The following is a 19,154-nucleotide window of genomic DNA, read 5'->3' on the forward strand; positions in this document are numbered from 1 at the left end:
AGACTCCTGCAATTTCTTTCTCTTCAGGCGGTTAAAAGTCAAGATTATTTATTAGTCTAAAGTAAGGGTTACATTAACACTGCAATGAAGTCTGGCATCTATTCGGATCAATGCGCCTAACCAGCACGTCTTTCAGAATGTGGGAGGAAACCGGCAGAAACCCACGCAGACACGGGGAGAACGTGCAAATTCCACACAGACAGTGACCCAAGCCAGGAATCGAACCCAGATCCCTGGGGTTGTGAAGCAGCAGTGCTAACCACTGTGCCACTGTACCACCCCAGTATCCAGTAGCCTTTTGAAAGCTACAATTGAACCTGCCTCCACCATTTGTACATTCTAGCAGAAATTCCAGTGTTTGGGATACTCAGGCATGGTGCTTGTCTGCAGCCCAGCAAAAATACTATGCCCAGTGTTGACCATGAGAACCCAGTTTCGTCGCCAATAAGCGTGGCTGATGCGGGGGTGGGGGGGGCGGGGGGTGGGGTGCAGGTGGAAGCCAGAGACAGAAGTGGAATTCTGTCACAGTTTCAACTTTATTACACGATTCATGTATAAGTGGATGAAGAATCTCAAAACCACAGACAAAACATTTTGAAGTTCATTTATTATTGTCACAAGTAGGCTCACATTAACACTGCAATGAAGTTACTGTGAAAATTCCCTAGTCACTACACTCTCGAGTCTGTTTGGGTACACTGAGGGAGACTTTAGTACAATGCACCAAATCAGCGCATATTATGGACTGTGGAAGGAAACTGGAGGGAACCCATGCAGACACGGGGAGAATGTGCAAATTCCACACAGACAGTGACCCCAAGGCTAGAATTGAACCCAGGTCCCTAGCATTGTGAGGCAGCAGTGCTAACACGATGCTATCATGCTGCCCACCTAACGTAATCCTGCGCTGTAGAATTTCAGTGTTGAAGGTACACGTAAAGATCTATGTGCTCACACCAGATTATTACAAAATCATTCAAGGGAAATAGTATTACCCATTCTCAGGTATCTGGGTGGCCAGTCTGATGTAAAGGTTGTTCCCTAGCTTGTAGCTTAGGGATCTTCTTTGTGAAGGTTAGTCTGCAGTTACCTCTGACAATCTGTTGAAGCATCAATACTTTTATATCCTTTTTCTTAGGCCTGAAAAATGGCTTGCGTTATCTACAAACTGCTGACTATTTTTCACAGATGTTGCAATCACCATCCAGCCTTTTGTTGGGATATGATCTCATCTTGCGATAATCTCTTCTCTTGTTAGTTGTGAGACATGATCTACTCTTGCGATGATCTCCTCTTTCATTGTTTGCTCATTCCACTATCGCCCTGACTTTGCAACTCTGTGGCCAGAACTGCCTACTTCTGTCTTCCTGTCAGGCTTGTCTAGGCATATTTTGAAGCTAGCATATACGTATGGCCACTTTTCCCATCATGCTGAGAATTAGGGCCTTAGCAGTAGGGCATACGGCTATACCAATGCAGAGGCCACACTTTAAGAAAGATGAGAAACCATTAGAGAGATGCAGAAAAGATTTATAACCGTGGTTCTGTGGATGTGAGACTTCAATTGTGTGAATAGATGTAGATTATAGATCCTATCTGCTGTGGAAAAAAGATTTTCCTTATGAAATTTCTGGTTCTTTTGACAATCACCTTGAGTCGGTGTCCTCTGGTTTTCGAGCTTTCCACCAACTCTGTCCAGAGTCCTCGTGATTTTGAACTAGTCTAAATAGCGAATCTAATCTCTCAGCCCTTTATCTTCTTTGGAGAGCCATCCCAGATTTTCCAATCCACGTAACTGAAGTCTCTCAACCCTGGGACCCTGATTGTAAATGTTTGCTGCAGAATTGGACATGATACCTTTGCAGGGCTGTGGAGAAACACCTTGACTGAGTAATCCAAATCTTTGTAATGAATGTGCGAATGGTGGTTCCGGTTTCAGACGGATATTTCATAGTGTTTACATTTCACTGCAACCTGGGAGTTTTTCAATGGGATTGTCAATGACAATTGTAGAGGGTAACCTGGTCTCTCTCCCAGCAGCCAGCCATCAATTCACTAAATCTTTTTTCCTGCTGCTATCAGACTTTTGAATGGACTTACCTTGCATTAAGCTGATCTCTCTCTACATCCTGGCTATGATTGTAACGCTACATTCTGCACTTTCTCCTATCCTTCTCCCCAAGTACTCGATGAATGGTAAGCTTTGGCTGTATAGCGTGCTAGAAACAATGATTTTCACTGTATCCCCGTGTGTGTGACTATAATAAACCAAATCAAAGCAAATCAAGTGATCATGCTTTCCTTAACTCTGAAGGTTGACACTGAATTATACTATTGTAGGAGATACTTATCAGATCAGCCAGTCTGCAGTTCATTGGTACTCACATAATGACGGATACTAGATTTGATTTGATTTATTATTGTCATGTGTATTAATATACAGTGAGAAGTATTGTTTCTTGCATACTGTACAGACAAAGCATACTGTTCATAGAAACAGTATAATTTTCCCAATGGAACAAGGTGGAAGACAGTCACTGGAATTTTACCGTCCCACCTGCCACAAGAATCAGAGCAGGCGAGGGACAGACCATCGAAAGATCTATTGGCCTCTGGCGGGATTTTCCGGTTTCATGGCAAGTTGTCCGGGCTGGGTGGGGTCCTTGATTTATGCTGGCTGCTTTTCTGAGGCAGCAAGAAGTATAGGGAGTCAATGGATGGGAGGCTAGGCTTCATTAACAACACTTTGTAGTTTCGGGCGGTCTTGGTCAGCGCAGGAGACATACCCAAGCTGTGATTCATCCAGAAAGGATGTTTTCTATGGTGCATCTGGGAAAAATGGTGAGAACTGGAGCAGAGATGCCAAATTTCCTTAGCCTCCTGAGAAAATAGAGGCGTTGGTAGGCTTTCCTAACCACAGCATGTTTCTAGAACATATCTGAAAATGCATCTCAAACAGGTTGTGCTGCTAATTGCGTAGTCTCTTGGTGAGGCAGCTGTAGTGATGTCAGATCTTCTCTAGCATGACCAGGTATGAGTCAATTTGTAAATATAGGTCCTGTAATAACAGCAGGACAAAAATAACAGATCAGGTGGCATTGGAATTGTACTTAATATTCTGCCACAAACTTGTTTTCTGCTCTGATTCATGGAGCACAGTCAGAACTCCAAAAGATTTCCCATCTGTCGTGCTCAATTCTTCTGTGCTTGATTTCATGTGTCTGTTTACTGTTGACGCTCACTGTGCTTGATTGGGGCCACACCCAGACTTCAGCAGAAAAAAGCTAAACAAAACTATAGAAAGAGCTGAAAGCTCGATCTGGAAGCTGGAGTAAACAGTGTGATTCACACCAAAGGAGCTGGTGTGTCATCTCTGTGTAGATCCGAGATATATAAAGCATACAACAAATATATGACTCAGCACTTTGTTTAATGCAGTTCCTTTGCTGCAGCAATACAGCAAGTAATAATAAACTGCAAAAAAGTCATTTTGCTGCCTTACAATGCTAGGGACCCGGGTTTGATTCCCAGCTTGGGTCACTGTCTGTGCGGCGTCTGCACATTCTCCCCATGTCTGCGTGGGTTTCCTCCGAGTCCTCCGGTTTCCTCCCACAGTCCAAAAGATGTGTTGGTTAGGTGCATTGGCCATGCTAAATTCTCCCTCAGTTTACCCGAACAGGTGGTGGAGTGTGGCAACTAGGGGATTTTTACAGTGACTTCATTGCAGTGTTAATGTAAGCCTATGAGTGGACGTATTAGTGAAAGGCAACATGGTTTTGTGAAGGGGAGGTTGTGTCTCATGATCTTGGTCGAGTTTTTTGGGGAAGTGACAATGATTGATGAGGGTAGGGCAGTGGATGTTGTCTACATGGACTTTAGAAGGCCTTTGACAAGGTCCCTCATGGCAGACTGGTGCAGAAGTGAAACTACATGGGATCAGAGGTGAGCTGGCAAAGTGGATACAAAACTGGCTTGGTCAAAGGAGACAGAGGGTAGCAGTGGAAGGGTGCGTTTCTGAATGGAGGGCTGTGAGAAGTGGTGTTCCTCAGGGATCAGCGCTGGGACCTTTGCTGTTTGTAACATATATAAATGATTTGGAGGAAAATGTAACTGGATTGATTAGTAAGTTTGTAGACAACACAAAGGTTGGTGGATTTGCGGAATGCGATGAGGACTATCAGAGGATACAGTAAGATATAGATCAGTTGGAGACTTGGGCAGAGAGATGGCAGATGGAGTTTAATCCGGACAAATGTGAGGTAATGCATTTTGGAAAGTCTAATACAAGTAGGAAATATACAGTAAATGGCAGAACCCTTAGCAGTATTGATAGGCAGAGGGATCTGGATGTACAGATACACAGGTCACTGAAAGTGGCAACGCAGGTGGAGAGGTAGTCAAGAAGGTATACGGCATACTTTCCTTTGTCGGCTGGGGTATTGAGTTTAAAAATTAGCAAGTCATGTTGACGCTTTATAGAACTTTAGTGAGACCGCACTTGGAATATAGTGTTCAATTCTGAAGTTACATACTAGCAGAAGGATGTGGAGGGTTTGGAGAGGGTACGGAAAAGATTTACCAGGATATTGCCTGGTATGGAGGTCATTAGCTACGCGGAAAGGTTGGAGAAAGTTGGTTTGCTCTCACTGCAGCAACAGAGGTTGAGGGGAGATCTGATAGAAGTCTACAAGATTGTGAGAGGCACGGACAGAGTGGATAGAAGCATTTTCCCAGGGTGGAAGAGTCAATTACTAGGGGGCATAGGTTTAAGATGCAAGGGGCAAGTTTTAAAAGAGATGTACGAGGCAGATTTTTTTACGCAGAGAGTGGTGAGTGCCTGGAACTCGCTGCCGGAGGGGGGTAGTGGAAGTGGATGCAGTAGTGATTTTTAAGGGGCATCTTGACAAGTACATGAATGAGATGGGAATCAAGGAATACGGTCCCTGGAAGCATAGGGGGTTTTAGTTATGTTAGGCAGCATGATTAGTGCAAGCTTGGAGGTCCGAAGGGCCTGTTCCTGTGCTGTAATTTTCTTTGTTCTTTGTAATTGTGATACTATAAATAAACCTCCTTCTGTGCGCTAACATTTCTAAGATTCTACAGATAAAACATGCGCAGACCTTTCTTTCAATAAGAGATGCTCATGTTAAAAGTGGCACAAGAGGCAAAAGATTTAATTTGCCAATTAAAGACCAAGGCTGGAATTCCCTGACCTCATCCACAGCTGAAATTCACAGGTGGCACAGTGGTTAGCACTGCTGCCTCACAGCGCCAGGAACCCAGGTTTGATTCCCAGCTTGGGTTGCTGTCTGTGCAGAGTTTGCACATTCTCCCCATGTCTGTGTGGGTTTCCTTGCAGTGTTAATGTAAGCCTCCTTGTGACACTAATAAATAAACTTAAAACTTTAAACTAAGGAAGAAATCTAACTGAATGCAACAAAATAGTACCCCTGCGTTCAATAAAGCAGAAGCTTTGATTAAACTTTGGGTTCGTGAACATCACTTGAATATTTGAACGTCAGCAGAGCAGGGCAATGAATTAGTCTTTGCACGTTATAAACTAAGTAACAAGGGACAAGAGCATAACCAAGCAAGATAAAGTTTTTTGTTGGGACTTTACTGCCATAACTCTTTCATCACAAGGACAAAGAACAAACAAAGAACAAAGGACAGCACAGTACAGGAAACAGGCCCTTCAGCCCCACAAGCCCACGCTGCCCATTTTAACACTCAGTGAGCACCTCATTCCAATCCTTCTTCTACCTACGACTTTTGTCTATATCTCTTGGACTCCACAATAACGGTGTGCAAATTTAGAGAATCATATGTGTGCCAGATTAATTCAGTCAATACTGACCAGCAAAGCAGCTGCCATTGGCTCACTTTTTATGCTAAGTTACAAAATATGATGCTTACCGCCTTAGGAACATAGTAACGGGTAGAGGCTGTTCATCCAGCAGAAGCTACTCTTCAGTTATAGGTAACGAAATGAAACAAAACTTATTCTAACAGATAAATCAAAGAAAAAGATTTAATAAAGCAACTTCACTACTCCAACACTTGCAGCCTCACCCTAGGCCATTCCAAGCTCCACTACCATTCCCAACAGGTTCTTATTTATACTGAGTCAGCTGATCATGACATCATTTTATCATTGGTTACATAGTTCACTGGGTCAGCTGACCCTAGCAGCTTGTTACCATTGGTCACACTACAACAGATCCGTGTTATCATTGGTTACATTCTAACAGAGGCAATCCAACCCATTGAGCCTGTTCCATCATGAATGGCTAATATGCATCTTAATTCCATCTGCGTACTTGGTTCTTTACTAATAATATTTTTGCCTGAGTAAAATCAAACAGTTGCAGTTTTGAAATTTACAATTGATGCTGAGCCTCAGAGCCACTGACATATTTATTAATATGGATTTGCAGCAATATTTTTTTAGGAACACATTTTTATTTAGTTGTTGGTTTTAAACATTTCCAAAACAAAAGGTCCATTGTCATTCGGTAACTTTTCAGAAACCCGACTATCAGTGAATCATTTACAAAATAGGAATGAGGGATAAAGTTCTTCCAAAATCAACTTGCCAGGACATCAGGAAGCCCCACAGAGTGCGGTCCCAAGCTGCACATTTCTGGTCTACAGTAAACGTTCAACATGGGAGTTGGTTTGGACGTGGCCCAGTTACACTATTTCACGGGTGAAGTGTTACAAGATGAAAGAAAGCATCCAGGGTGATTGCCAAGCACTTAGGCTGCATTGCCCACAACTGCCATTATGCACCAATAGTACCTGAAGGTCTTGGCACACCTAACCCGCCAATGACCTGGGACACTGGGTCCCTGAGGTCAGCTGGCAGCTACTGGCAGAGCTTTGCCACCTTGCAGCACGCCTGCAATCAATCTGCATCATAACAACAACTTGCATTTGTACAGCACCTTTAATGTGGCAATACAGCCCAAGGCATGTCACAGGGTGTTTGACAAACAAAATTTGACACCACATTACATAAGGCAATATTAGGGCAGGCGACCAAAAGTGTGGTCAGAGAAGCAGGTTATGAAGACCATCTAAAGGAGAAAGGTGAGTCTGGGAGGTGGACAGGTGAAGTAAATTTTATTTCTTAGTTACAATGAACACTGCAATGAAGTTATTGTGAAATTCCCTCAGTTGACACACTATGGCGCCTGTTCAGGTCAATGCACCTAACTAGAATGTCTTTCACACTGTGGGAGGAAACTGGAGCCTCTGGAGCAAACCCATGCAGACAAAGGGAGAATGTGCAAACTCCACATAGACAGTGACCCAAACCGGGAATCGAACCCAGGTCCCTGGTGCTGTGAGGCAGCAGTGTTAACCACTGGTGTAGGGAATAGGTGTCGGGAGGGAATCCTAAAGCTGAGGACACAGACAACTCAAGGCACAGACACCAGTGGTAGCACAATTAAAATCAGAATGGACAAGGGACTAGAAGGAGTGCAGAAACCTCATAGATAATTATAGAATCCCCACTGTGCAGAAGGAGACCATTTGGCCCACTGAGTGTGCACCGACTCTCTGACAAAAGTATCTTACCCAAGCCCTCTCCCTTGCCTATCCCCCTAACTTCACAGACTTACCATCGCGAATCCATCTAACCTACATACCTTGGAACACTAAGGGGCAATTTAACATGACCAATTCACCTAACCTGCAGACCTATGGAGTGTGGGAGGAATGATGTGAAGATGCAGCGTGGGACTGGGCACAGTACAGTAAGAAGTCTCACACACCAGGTTAAAGTCCAACAGGTTTATTTGGTAGCACAGGCTTTCGGAGTGTTGCTCCATCTTCCAGTGAGTGAAGAGTTGTGAAGACTGAAGAGTGAAGACTCTTCACTCATCTGAAGAAGGAGTGACACTCCGAAAGCTTGTGCTAGCAAATAAAGCTGTTGGACTTTAACCTGGCGTTGTGAGACTTCTTAGTGTGGGAGGAAACCAGAACACCCAAAGGAAACCCACACAGACATGGGGAGAACATGTAAACTCCACACAGGCAGTCACCCAAGGCCGGGATTGAACCTGGGTCCCAGGAGTTGTGAGGCAATAATAACTTTGTACCAATCATGGGACTTCAGAGGATTATAGGGCTGGGGGACCTGAAAGAGGAATCACAGCTTGAAATCCCCATCGGTGCAGTGTTAGCTGTCCATAACTGTCAGTTTGTTCCAACTGGCATTAGTATCTCCAAGCTCACGAATTCCACATTCCCAGCCCTCTGATTGGAGGAATTTCTTCTCCTGTGAAACTTCAATGGTTGACCCTTTGAGACTATTCCAGGCAGCCCTTCCCAAAACTTTAAATTCCCTTAGCAGGAGAACAGCCTCTTCACACCTACAATGTCAAAGCCCACAGAGCTGCGGGTGATCAGACATTGTGGTGGGATTCTCTGCTGTGCTCACCTGAAAACCGGAGCTTCGCTAATATTCCTTTAGGGAAGGGAATCTGCCACCCAGGATGACCCGTAGCCAGCATAATCAAGGACCCCATGCACTCCGAACATTCTCTCTTCCACCTTCTTCCGTTGGGAAAAAGATACAAAAGTCTGAGTTACGTATCAACCAACTCTAGAATAGCTTCTTCTCTGCTGCCATCAGACTTGTGAATGGACTTACCTTGCATTGAATTGATTTTTCTCTACACCCTAGCTATAACTGTAAAACTATATTTTGCACTCTCTCATTTCCTTCTCTATGAACGGTATGCTTTGTCTGTATAGTGCACAAGAAACAATATTTTTCATTGAATGTTAATACATGTGACAATAATAAATCAAATCAAATCAAAAACATATGACTCCAGAACCACAGTTGACTCTTAACTGCCTTCTGTAAAGGCCTGGTAAGACACTCAGTTTAAGGGCAATTAGGGATGGGCAATAAATGCTGGCCTTAATTGCAGTATAAAGGCATCTGGGTGGCACAGTGGTTAGCACTGCTGCTTCACAGTGCCATAGACTCAGGTTCGATTTGCAGCTGGGATCACTGTCTGCGTGGAGTCTGCACGTTCTCCCTGCGTTTGTATGGGTTTCCTCCGGGTGCTCCGGTTTCCTCCGACAGTCCAAAAAACATGTTGGTTAAGTGCATTGGCCATGCTAAATTCTCCCTCAGTGTACCTGAACAGGCATTGGAGTGTGACAACTGGGGGACTTTCACTACATTGCAGTGTTAATGTAAGCCTACTTGTGATTACAAGAGGTTATTGCAGAAGGTCGAGGGACATGGAGTTGGGGGTAGGGTGTTAGCGTGGATAGAGGATTGGTTGTCAAATAGGAGGCAGAGAGTGGGGGTCAACGGGTGCTATTCGGATTGGCGGATGGTGACTAGTGGAGTGCCCCAGGGGTCGGTGCTGGGGCCTCAGCTTTTTACCATTTATATAGATGATCTGGAGGAGGGAACCGAGTGTAGGGTGTCGAAATTTGCTGATGACACCAAGATAGGGGGAACGGCAAATTGTGCGGAGGGTGTGGAGAGTCTGCAGAAGGATCTAGATAGGCTGGGCGAATGGGCCAGGAAATGGCAAATGGAATTTAATGTTGGCAAGTGTGAGGTGGTCCACTTTGGTCGGAATAATGGTAGGAAGGACTATTACTTACGTGGCAAAAAACTGCAGCAGGCGACGGTGCAGAGGGACCTCGGGGTCCTTGTGCATGAGTCGCAAAAACCCAGCTTGCAGGTGCAGCAGGTGGTCAGGAAGGCAAATGGGATGCTGGCCTTCATAGCGAGGGGGATTGAATATAAAAGTAGGGAGGTCTTGCTGCGGCTGTATAGGGCACTGGTGAGGCCGCAGCTGGAGTACTGTGTGCAGTTTTGGGCGCCGCACCTGCGCAAAGATATTTTGGCCTTGGAGGGAGTGCAGAGGAGGTTTACTAGGCTGATACCGGAGTTGAGGGGGTTGAGCTATGAGGAGAGGCTGAATAAACTGGGCTTGTACTCGTTAGAGTTTAGAAGAATGAGGGGAGATCTCATTGAGACGTATAAGATGATGAATGGGATGGATAGGATAGAGGTGGAGAGACTCTTCCCGCTCAAAAAAGACAGTAGGACTAGGGGGCACAGCCTCAAGATAAAAGGGGGGCGGTTTAGAACGGAGTTGAGGAGGAACTTCTTCACTCAAAGGGTGGTGAATCTCTGGAATTCTCTGCCCGTTGAAGTGGTGGAGGCTGCCTCGCTAAATATTTTTAAGACGCGGGTTGATGGGTTTTTGATAAGAGAGGGGATTAAGGGTTATGGGGAGAAAGCGGGAATGTGGAACTGAGCAGCGACAGATCAGCCATGATCTTATTGAATGGCAGGGCAGGCTCGAAGGGCTAGATGGCCTACTCCTGCTCCTATTTCTTATGTTCTTATGTTCTAATAAATAAGCTTTAATAACCCTACTATGGAAAGAATATTATTAAACCAGAAAGAGTGCAGAACAGATTTACTAGGATGTTACTGGGACCTGATGATTTGAGTTATGAGGAGAGGCTGGATAGATTGGCACATTTTTGCCTCAAGTGTAGGAGACTTGGGAGTGATCTTATAGAGGTCCATAAAGTAATGAGGGGCATAGATCAGCTAGAAAGTCAATATCTTTTCCCAAAGGTAGGGGAGTCTAAAATTAAAGGGCATAGGTTTAAGGGAGAGGGGAGAGATACAAAAGTGTCAAGAGGGGCAATTTTTCCACAGAGGGTGGTGAGTGTCTGGAACAAGCTACCAGAATAATAGTAGAGGCAGGTACAATTTTGTCTTTTAAAAAGCGTTTAGACAGTTACATGGGTATAGAGGGATATGGAACAAAGACGGGCAATTGGGACTAGCTTAGTGGTTAAAAAAAGGGGTGGCATGGACAACTTGGGCCGAAGGGCCTATTTCTATGCTGTAAACCTCTATGACTCTATAAAAGGCATCTAAATCTGGGCAGGATATCAGTAAATTGGGCACGATTCAGTAAACTGTGTGTGCCTTTATATGCTCTGTTTGTGATCAGATCTCCCACTCACCTGACGAAGGGGCAAACCTCAAAAGCTAGTGGCGTTTACTACCAAATAAACCTGTTGGATTTTAACCTGATGTTGTGAGACGTCTTACAGGATATCAGTGTGCAGAACCTTCCAAATATCCTGAGAGCCAGCAGATGGCGACGTTTCAATTGATTTCCTGCAATCAGGTAAGAAATTGGATTTTATTTATAGAAAACAGGTGAAATGATGAACATTATGAAGGGGACAGTGGAAGGGGGTGAGGGCAGGAGGAGACAGGTAGGCTGGGGTCTGTGTCCCCAAGCTGCTGGGTGCCAAACTGCAGAGGGAAAGTGTCCAATAATGATGTCATGTCGAATGCATGCAGAAAAGTTGCATCCACATTCTCCAGTGCATTTCAAAGGAAATAAACAATAATTCCCCCTCTTCCCCTCCCAAAACAAAATATATAAACACGAATAAAGCACTCGGATCCAGGCGCGGCAAGATACTAACCGGGAAAGATTTAACCATTCCTTGCCCCCCTTTTTATTGAACACACATCCTCCCTTCACTCTCAGTCACTCAGGCTGCTTGGGTCTATTAACAGGGAGGAGTTATTGCGCACCCGCAGTTGCCTAGAAATGAGAGCTCTTTAAATCGAGAATTAATCAGTAACCGGCTGGCACAGCCTCTGAACCCAAAGCTCAAGGAGGGAACTTGGAAGCGGATATCACTACACAGCTGAGAGAGGAGAGGAGAGGATGAGAGTTTAGCCCTTGGCAGAGGCACCCTTGTTTTATTCCTGTCTGCTGTTTGGGAGATTTCCGCCAGTCCCGCTTGTTCAGGTAACTCACTGGAACTGGGTGTGTGGGGCTGGGTTAGATTTTTATTCCAAGATCTTTACTCTTGCCTGAGCACAGCGCTTTGGCTGATATTTTGCATTTGTTGATGTTGTAATTTCAGAGATATTAAAACAAAAGATCTTCATCTGGGAGTTTGGTGTATTTGCCACCCTATCAGTCAGGAGCAGCCCTGTCTCTCAGAGCCACTGTGGGGGAGTTCTGGGCATTTATAAACTTGTTACTCTGGGTAGGGTATCCAGCAGTTTGGAAAGATCCATTCCCATGTTTTACACGCTATTCATCTCTAATCCGTACAGATTGTTACCGATACTGTCTTTAAAAACTTATCATTTATAATCCTTTGATTGTACTGATAATGACATTCTGTGTGATAGTGAATTAAATATTTAAAAATCAGAAAGACTTGCATTTATATAGTGCCTATCGTGACCACAGGATGTTCCAAGTACGTTACTTACAAAGGGCAGCACAGCGGTTAGCACTGCTGCCTCACCTCAGTAGGGGACCCAGGTTCAGTTTTGGCCCTGGGTGACTGTCTGTCTATCTGGAGTTTGCACCTTCTCCCCATGTCTGTGTGGGTTTCCTCCAGATGCTCCAGTTTCCTCCCACAATCCAAATGACATGTGGGTTAGGTGGATTGGCTGTGATAAATTGACCCTAGTGTCAGGGGGATTAGCTGGGGTTGTGGGAATAGGGCCTGGGTGGGATTGTGGTTGGTAAAGACTCGATGGGCTAAATGGTCTCCTGCACTGTAGGGATTCTATGATTATGGATTCCACAACTAAGGGTATAATTTTTTTCTTTGAAGTGTCGCTGCTGTAATGTAGGAAACGTAGCAGCTTTGATTTTGATTTGATTTGATTTATATTGCCACATGTATTGGGATACAGTGAAAAGTATTTTTTCTTGTATGCTATACAGATAAAGCTTACCATTCATAGAAAAGGAAAGAAGAGGGTGCAGGATATAGTGTTACAATCATTGCTAGGGTGTAGAGAAAGTTAAACTTAATACAAGGTAAGTCCATTCAAAAGTCTGACAGCAGCAGGGAAGAAGCTGTTCTTGAATCGGTTGGTACGTGACCCCAGACTTTTGTATCTTTTTCCCAATAGAAGAAGGTGAAAGAGAGAATGTCCGGGGTGTGTGGGGTCCTTAATTATGCTGGCTGCTTTGCCGAGGCAGCGGGAAGTGTAGACAGAGTCAATGGATAGGAGGCTGGTTTGTGTGATGGATTGAGCTACAGTCACAACCTTTTGTAGTTCCTTGTGGTCTTGGGCTAAGCAGGAACCATACCAAGCTGTGATACACCCAGAAAGAATGCTTTCTGTAAAAACTGGAGAGAGCCATAGCTGACATGCCTTAGTCTTCTGAGAAAGTAAAGGCATTGGTGGGCTTTCTTAATTATAGTGTCGGCATGGGGGAACCAGGAAAGGTTGTTGGTGATCCGAAACCTAAAAATTTGAAGCTGTTGACCCTTTCTACTTCATCCTGATGTAGACAGGGGCATGTTCTCCTTTACACTTCCTGAATTCGATGACAATCTCTTTCGTTTTGTTGATATTGAGGGAGAGATTATTGTTGCCGCACCAGATTCTCTATCTCATTCCTGTACTCTGTCTCGTCATTGTTTGAGATCTGGCCCACTATGGGGGTGTCATCAGCAAACTTGAAAATTGGGTTGGAGGGGTATTTGGTCACACAGTCATAGATGTATAAAGAGTATAATAGGGGGCTGAGAACATAGCCTTGTGGGGCACCGGTGTTGAGGATGATCGCGGAAGAGGTGTTGTTGCCTATCCTTACTGATTGTGGTCCGTGAGTTAGGAAGTTCAGGATCCTGTCACAGAGGGAGGTGCCGAGGCCCAGGCCACAGAGTTTGGAGATGAGTTTTTGTCGGAATTGTGGTGTTGAAGACTGAGCTGTAGTCAATAAATAGGAGTCTGACATAGGTGTCCTTGTTATCTAGGTGTTCCAGGTAATTTGCACACAGTAAGATTGTACAAACAGCAATGTGATATTGACCCAATAACCTGTTGTTGTGATGTTCAATGGATAAATATTGGCCCAAGACACTGCAGGGTTAACTCTGTTTCTCCAGAATGCTCTGGAATGTTATCTACATTGATCTGACAGGGAAGAAGTGGCTTCACTTGAATTCTTCATATGAAAGAGGGCTCCTCTAACAGTGTAACACTTATGATGTGGAGATGCCGGCGTTCGACTGGGGTAAACACAGTAAGAAGGTTTACAACAACAGGTTAAAGTCCAACAGGTTTATTTGATAGCAACACCTTTAGCTTTCAGGACTCTGCCCCTTCGTCAAGTGAATATAAAGGATATATAAAGACACACATTCAGTTTACAGAATACTGATTAGAATGTGAGTTTTTACAGCTAATCAAGTAATCCTCAGGATGTCCTGAGGCATTGGGGAGACCATGCAGACACTATGACAACCAATGAATGAACACCACTCGATAATCGCCAGGCAAGACTGTTCTCCTCCTGTTGGCGAACACTTCAGTAGTCACGGGCATTCAGCCTCTGATCTTGGGGTAAGCGTTCTCCAAGACGGCCTTCACAACACACAACAGCGCAGAGTTACTGAGCAGAGATTGATAGCCAAGTTCCGCACACATGAGGACGGCCTCAACCGGGATCTTGGATTCATGTCACACTATTTGTAATCCCCAGACTTGCCTGGGCTTGCAACATCTCACTTAGTGTCCTGTCTGGAGACAATACACATCTCTTTAACCTGTGCTCAATGCTATCTCCACTCACTGTCTGCACCTTTTGAGACTTGATTAGCTGTAAAGACTGGCATTCTAATCAGTGTTCTATAAACTGAGTGTGTGTCTTTATACGCCCTGTTTGTGATCAGAACTTCCCAATCACCCGACAAAGGGGCAGAGCCCTGAAAGCTAGTGGTGTTTGCTACCAGATAAACTTGTTGGACTTTAACCTGGTGTTGTGAGACTTCTTACAGTGTAGCACTTAAGCAGGGAGTGTCCAGCATGGGAGTATCTGTCTGATTTTCTTGTGCTCCAGTTTTGAAGTGGTAGTTTTTAAATTCCTTCATGTGTGATGTGTAGGTCATTGGCTGGGCCAGCAGTTAATGCCCACCCCTAATTGCCCTTGAAGTGAATAGCTTGCTCAGCCATCCTGGAGGGCAGTGGAGGGTTGACTGCATTGCTGTAGCTCTGGAGTGATATGTAGGCCAGACCGGGTAAGGATGGCAGATTTCCTTCCCAAAAGGACAAGAATGAACCAGATAGCTTTTTCCGACAATGGTTTTATGGTCAATGTGAGACTTTTAAAGTTATTTTTCACCATCTGCAGTAGTGGGATTTGAACCCGTATCCCCAGAGTATTAACCTAGTCCAGTGACTATACCACAGGGTCACTCCTTTGCCAATGAACCCACAATGTTTTGACGCAGAGTAAGAGTGCTACCGAGAGAATACAGAATGTTGAAGTTGGAATATTGATGAGTTAACCCTTCCTGGGATAGGAGAGTTTGTGAAGTGGAGCTGCCTCTCACCTCTTGTGTTTGTTGCCTCTCCCTGCACCGTGTCTGGTGCCTGCCGTCCTGTGTTGGGTGCCCCTCCCCCAAATTGGGCGTACCCACTGAAGTTGTAATTGTTTCAAGTCATGTGTGTGCCATGTTAATGTGCATTTCCCGTAACAAAGTGCTTGGCCCATGTACCGTGTGCCAGGGTGACTTCTTGTACCTATTGTATCACGTACAGATAATGGTGAACCATGTTGGTGTGTCATGCTGACACATGTTTGTCGGTGTACGTTATGAGGTGTGTTCTGTTAACACATCTTGTCAGTGTGTATTTAGCCTGCACTAACTGTGTACCTTGTCACTGTAAATGATTAATTCGAAATCCACCCAATCTTATACGATACTGAAACTACCACACGTTTGGGGAGTGATATCATATTAACAAGCTTCCCTGATGGTGTCATTCTCCAGATACAGTGCTCAGTCTGTGTCAAGTTATCCAATGTCAACCAAAATGGTGATGAGCATCCACATTCCTTGCCTAGGGAAGGGTGTAGGGAAAAGCAGCCAAGGTTTCTGTGGCTGATCTTCCAATTGGAATCCTTGCTGGAAGATGCAAACATCTGGTTGTGGGATAAGGGCAGGATCAGGCCTGATGCTGATAATCTTTCAGCGTTCACTGTCTGGATTCAGACATGTTTGTTTGGGTGGGGCATGGGGGGTGGTTCGAGCTGCCAGAGCAAAACCTCAGATTGAGTCACTGCCTTAAGTGAGGGGGAAAAAAAAACAAGGTTCTAAGAATAAACTGATGTCAAGGAACGGGAAATATACGGAGTCACTGCCAAGGTCTCAAAGACAAACCCCATCCCTTAAATGGCAGGAATTGAACCAACATGGTGTAGCCAGTGAGCAGCTGTCTAATACAAAATGGCCAAGCAAAGAAACAACATCACTGTGGCCTGATGGGAAATATGGCTAACTTCAGGACAGAAGGTTTTAACCCCAGGCTGTGTATGTGGACTACACTGTTTCCTTGCAACAAATGTCTTTTGTTTTGTGATGGGTAATAGAGTCAGCAAAATACTGAACAATGGTTGTTTTCAAGGAAAAGTTTGACCATGATAAATCAGCAGGATTCCTGATAATAAAGGCAAAATACTGTGAAATCAGGAACAAAAACATAAAATGCTGGAAAGTTTCAGCAGGTCTGACAACTGTGGAGAGAGAATAGAGCCAATGCAAAATGTTGGCTCTATTCTCTCTCCACAGAGGCTGTCAGACCTGCTGAGATTTTCCAGCATTTGCTCTTTTTGTTCCTGATAGTAAAGTCATTCTAACCAATCAATGGATCCAGAGGCTGATTTTTAAATGCTAAGATAACTTGGGTCAACCCGTCTGGAATAAACCAATTTGGAAGATACATTTCTGGCCAAAGTCTACATGCAGAACGGCATGTGTTCAAGCCAATCTCAGGAGAATAAATACTGGAGTTTTGAAGAACAGAATCAGAGAAAAGAAGAACCATGGAGGAAGAAGAAAGGAACTTCAAACTGTAAGCTTGTTGAAGTCTGAACCTTCTCAATGCCTGACCAGCAGAAGAGGATAGAGACATCCCGACAAGTCCAGCACAAATAGATAGAGACTCCCCTACTGGTCCATTAGATAACTTGTTAAAATCTATGTTTGTAAACTGATAGTAGATTTATAGGGGAATAGAATCATTTAATTGTGATATAATATAGGAGAGTCAGTCTTGTAGTTCAGGTTTTTTTTTTACATTTTTCCTGATAAAGACATGATTCAATTTAAATATAAAATTTTTGTGCTTATGATTTAACTTGAATAAGGGTCACAGTTAACAATGGATCACCATTAGTGGCTCTTGCTAAACATGTTCAGGACAGGTCGGGTCCCTGTGTAACTGACCTCCACTGCAGGGGCTCAGTGCAAACCCCTAATGTACCTGTGGAAACACACAATGTTTCACTGTCCCCTCACAGTATAAAGAGTGGACTAATCACCTTTAAACTCAGCAAATGCTCAGTTTATTTAAGTAAGCTTATTTATTAGTCACAAGTAGACTTACATTAACACTGCGATGAAGTTGCTGTGAAAATCCCCAAGTCGCCACACTCCGGGGCCTGTTTGGGTACACTGAGGGAGAATTTAGCATGGCCAATCCACCTAACCAGCACGTCTTTCAGACTGTGAGGGGAAACCCATGCAGACACGGAGAGAATGTACAAACTCCACACAGACAGTGACCCAAACTGAGAATCGAACCTGGGTCTATGGCGCTGTGAGGCAGCAGTGTTAACCACTGTGCCACCATGTCATTTCAGATCCAGGGTTTTACATTTACTAAAGGAAATAATACAAACATCAAAGTTACAGACATGTTTTGTATTTGTACCAAATGACTTCCTCTTCTGTAAGAACATCTAGTCAAAATATTAGCAGGGTTATGAGGGAAGGGCAGTAGGAGTGGAATTTCCCTTCCTTCTGATCTGTAACCTTTTCGTGACTCTGTTCTGTTTTCTGTGTTAGATGTTGCCTTACCAGAAGGTGCAGACATCAAGGGAAATAGCTGTCCATATTTAGCTCATTTTGAGACATACAAAGCCTTGCCTTAACATGGGAGGAGGATAAGTGAGGAGGAGCAAAAGCACAACAACTTGCATTTCTGTAGCATGTCCTGATGTGATCTAATCACCCAAATTGTTTAGTAGGAGCCTTATCGAACAAAATTTAACACCCAGATAGATAAGGAGATACTAAGTCATGATCTGATTGAATGGCAGAGCAGTCTTGATGGGCCGAATGGCCTCCTATGTCTTATCTCCTAGCACTATAATAGATTTTTAAATTTCTCATCTCATTGTCAATAACCCTCCATGGCCTCACCATTCCCCATTTCTGTAATCAGCTCCCAGCCCCGCATTCCCAGTGATGTTCCTGCACTACTCCAGTTCTAGCTTCTCGAACATCCCCCCAAAAAAATGATTCCAGTTTATTATTTACTTATTAGTCACGAGTAAGGCTTACACTAACACTGCAATGAAGTTACTGTGAAATTCCTGTAGGCGCCACAGTCCGGTGCCTCTTTGGGCCAATGCAACTATGATGTGGAGATGCCGGCGTTGGACTGGGCTAAACACAGTAAAAAGTCTGACAACACCAGGTTTCAGTCCAACTGATTTATTTGATAGTAAACTCACTAGCTTTCGGGTTAGCCCCTTCGTCAGGTGAATGGAGAGTTCTGGCCTCAGACAGAGCATATAAAGCACTGACAGTTTACAGATTACTGATTAGAATGCAACTACCCAGCGTGTCTTTCAGACTGCGGGAGATTTTTAAGCTCTGTTAAAGAAAGGAAAGTGATGGTGAAGAGGTTCAGAGAGAGAATTCCCAATACAGGGATCTTATTGGCAGCTTAAAATAAAAGCTACCAATACAGGTGGCATGGTAACACAATGGTTAGCACTGCTGCTTCACAGCGCCAGAGACCTGGGTTCGAATCCTAGCTTGGGTTACCATCGAGTCTGCTGTGCCATTCAATGAGATCATGACTTAATATCTCCTTATATAATTGGGTGTTAAATTTTGTTCGATAAAGCTCCTATTAAACAACTTGGGTGATTAGATCACATCAAAACGTGCTGTAGAAATGCAAGTTGTTGTGCTCTTGGTCCTCCTCAATTAACCTCCTCCCAACATGCAATTTGCATGTTCTCCCCATGTCTGCGTGGGTTTCCTCTGAATCATCCCGTTTCCTCCCACGTTCT

General features: G+C 44.2%; 1 protein-coding gene across 1 annotated transcript in view; it reads left to right on the top strand.

The window, feature by feature from the left end:
- Positions 1-11,588: 11,588 nt before the first annotated feature.
- LOC145355511 (proline and serine-rich protein 2-like) overlaps positions 11,589-19,154 on the top strand; it is a 57,782-nt gene continuing 50,216 nt past the window's right edge. Inside the window, exon 1 of the mRNA XM_080207730.1 lies at positions 11,589-11,837. The gene's annotated coding sequence lies outside the window, so the exon portion shown is untranslated. The remainder of the gene's footprint in view (positions 11,838-19,154) is intronic.

The sequence above is a fragment of the Carcharhinus amblyrhynchos genome, chromosome 19 (genome assembly GCF_965287045.1).
Source record: "Carcharhinus amblyrhynchos chromosome 19, sCarAmb.v2.hapA, whole genome shotgun sequence".
NCBI lineage: Eukaryota > Metazoa > Chordata > Chondrichthyes > Carcharhiniformes > Carcharhinidae > Carcharhinus > Carcharhinus amblyrhynchos.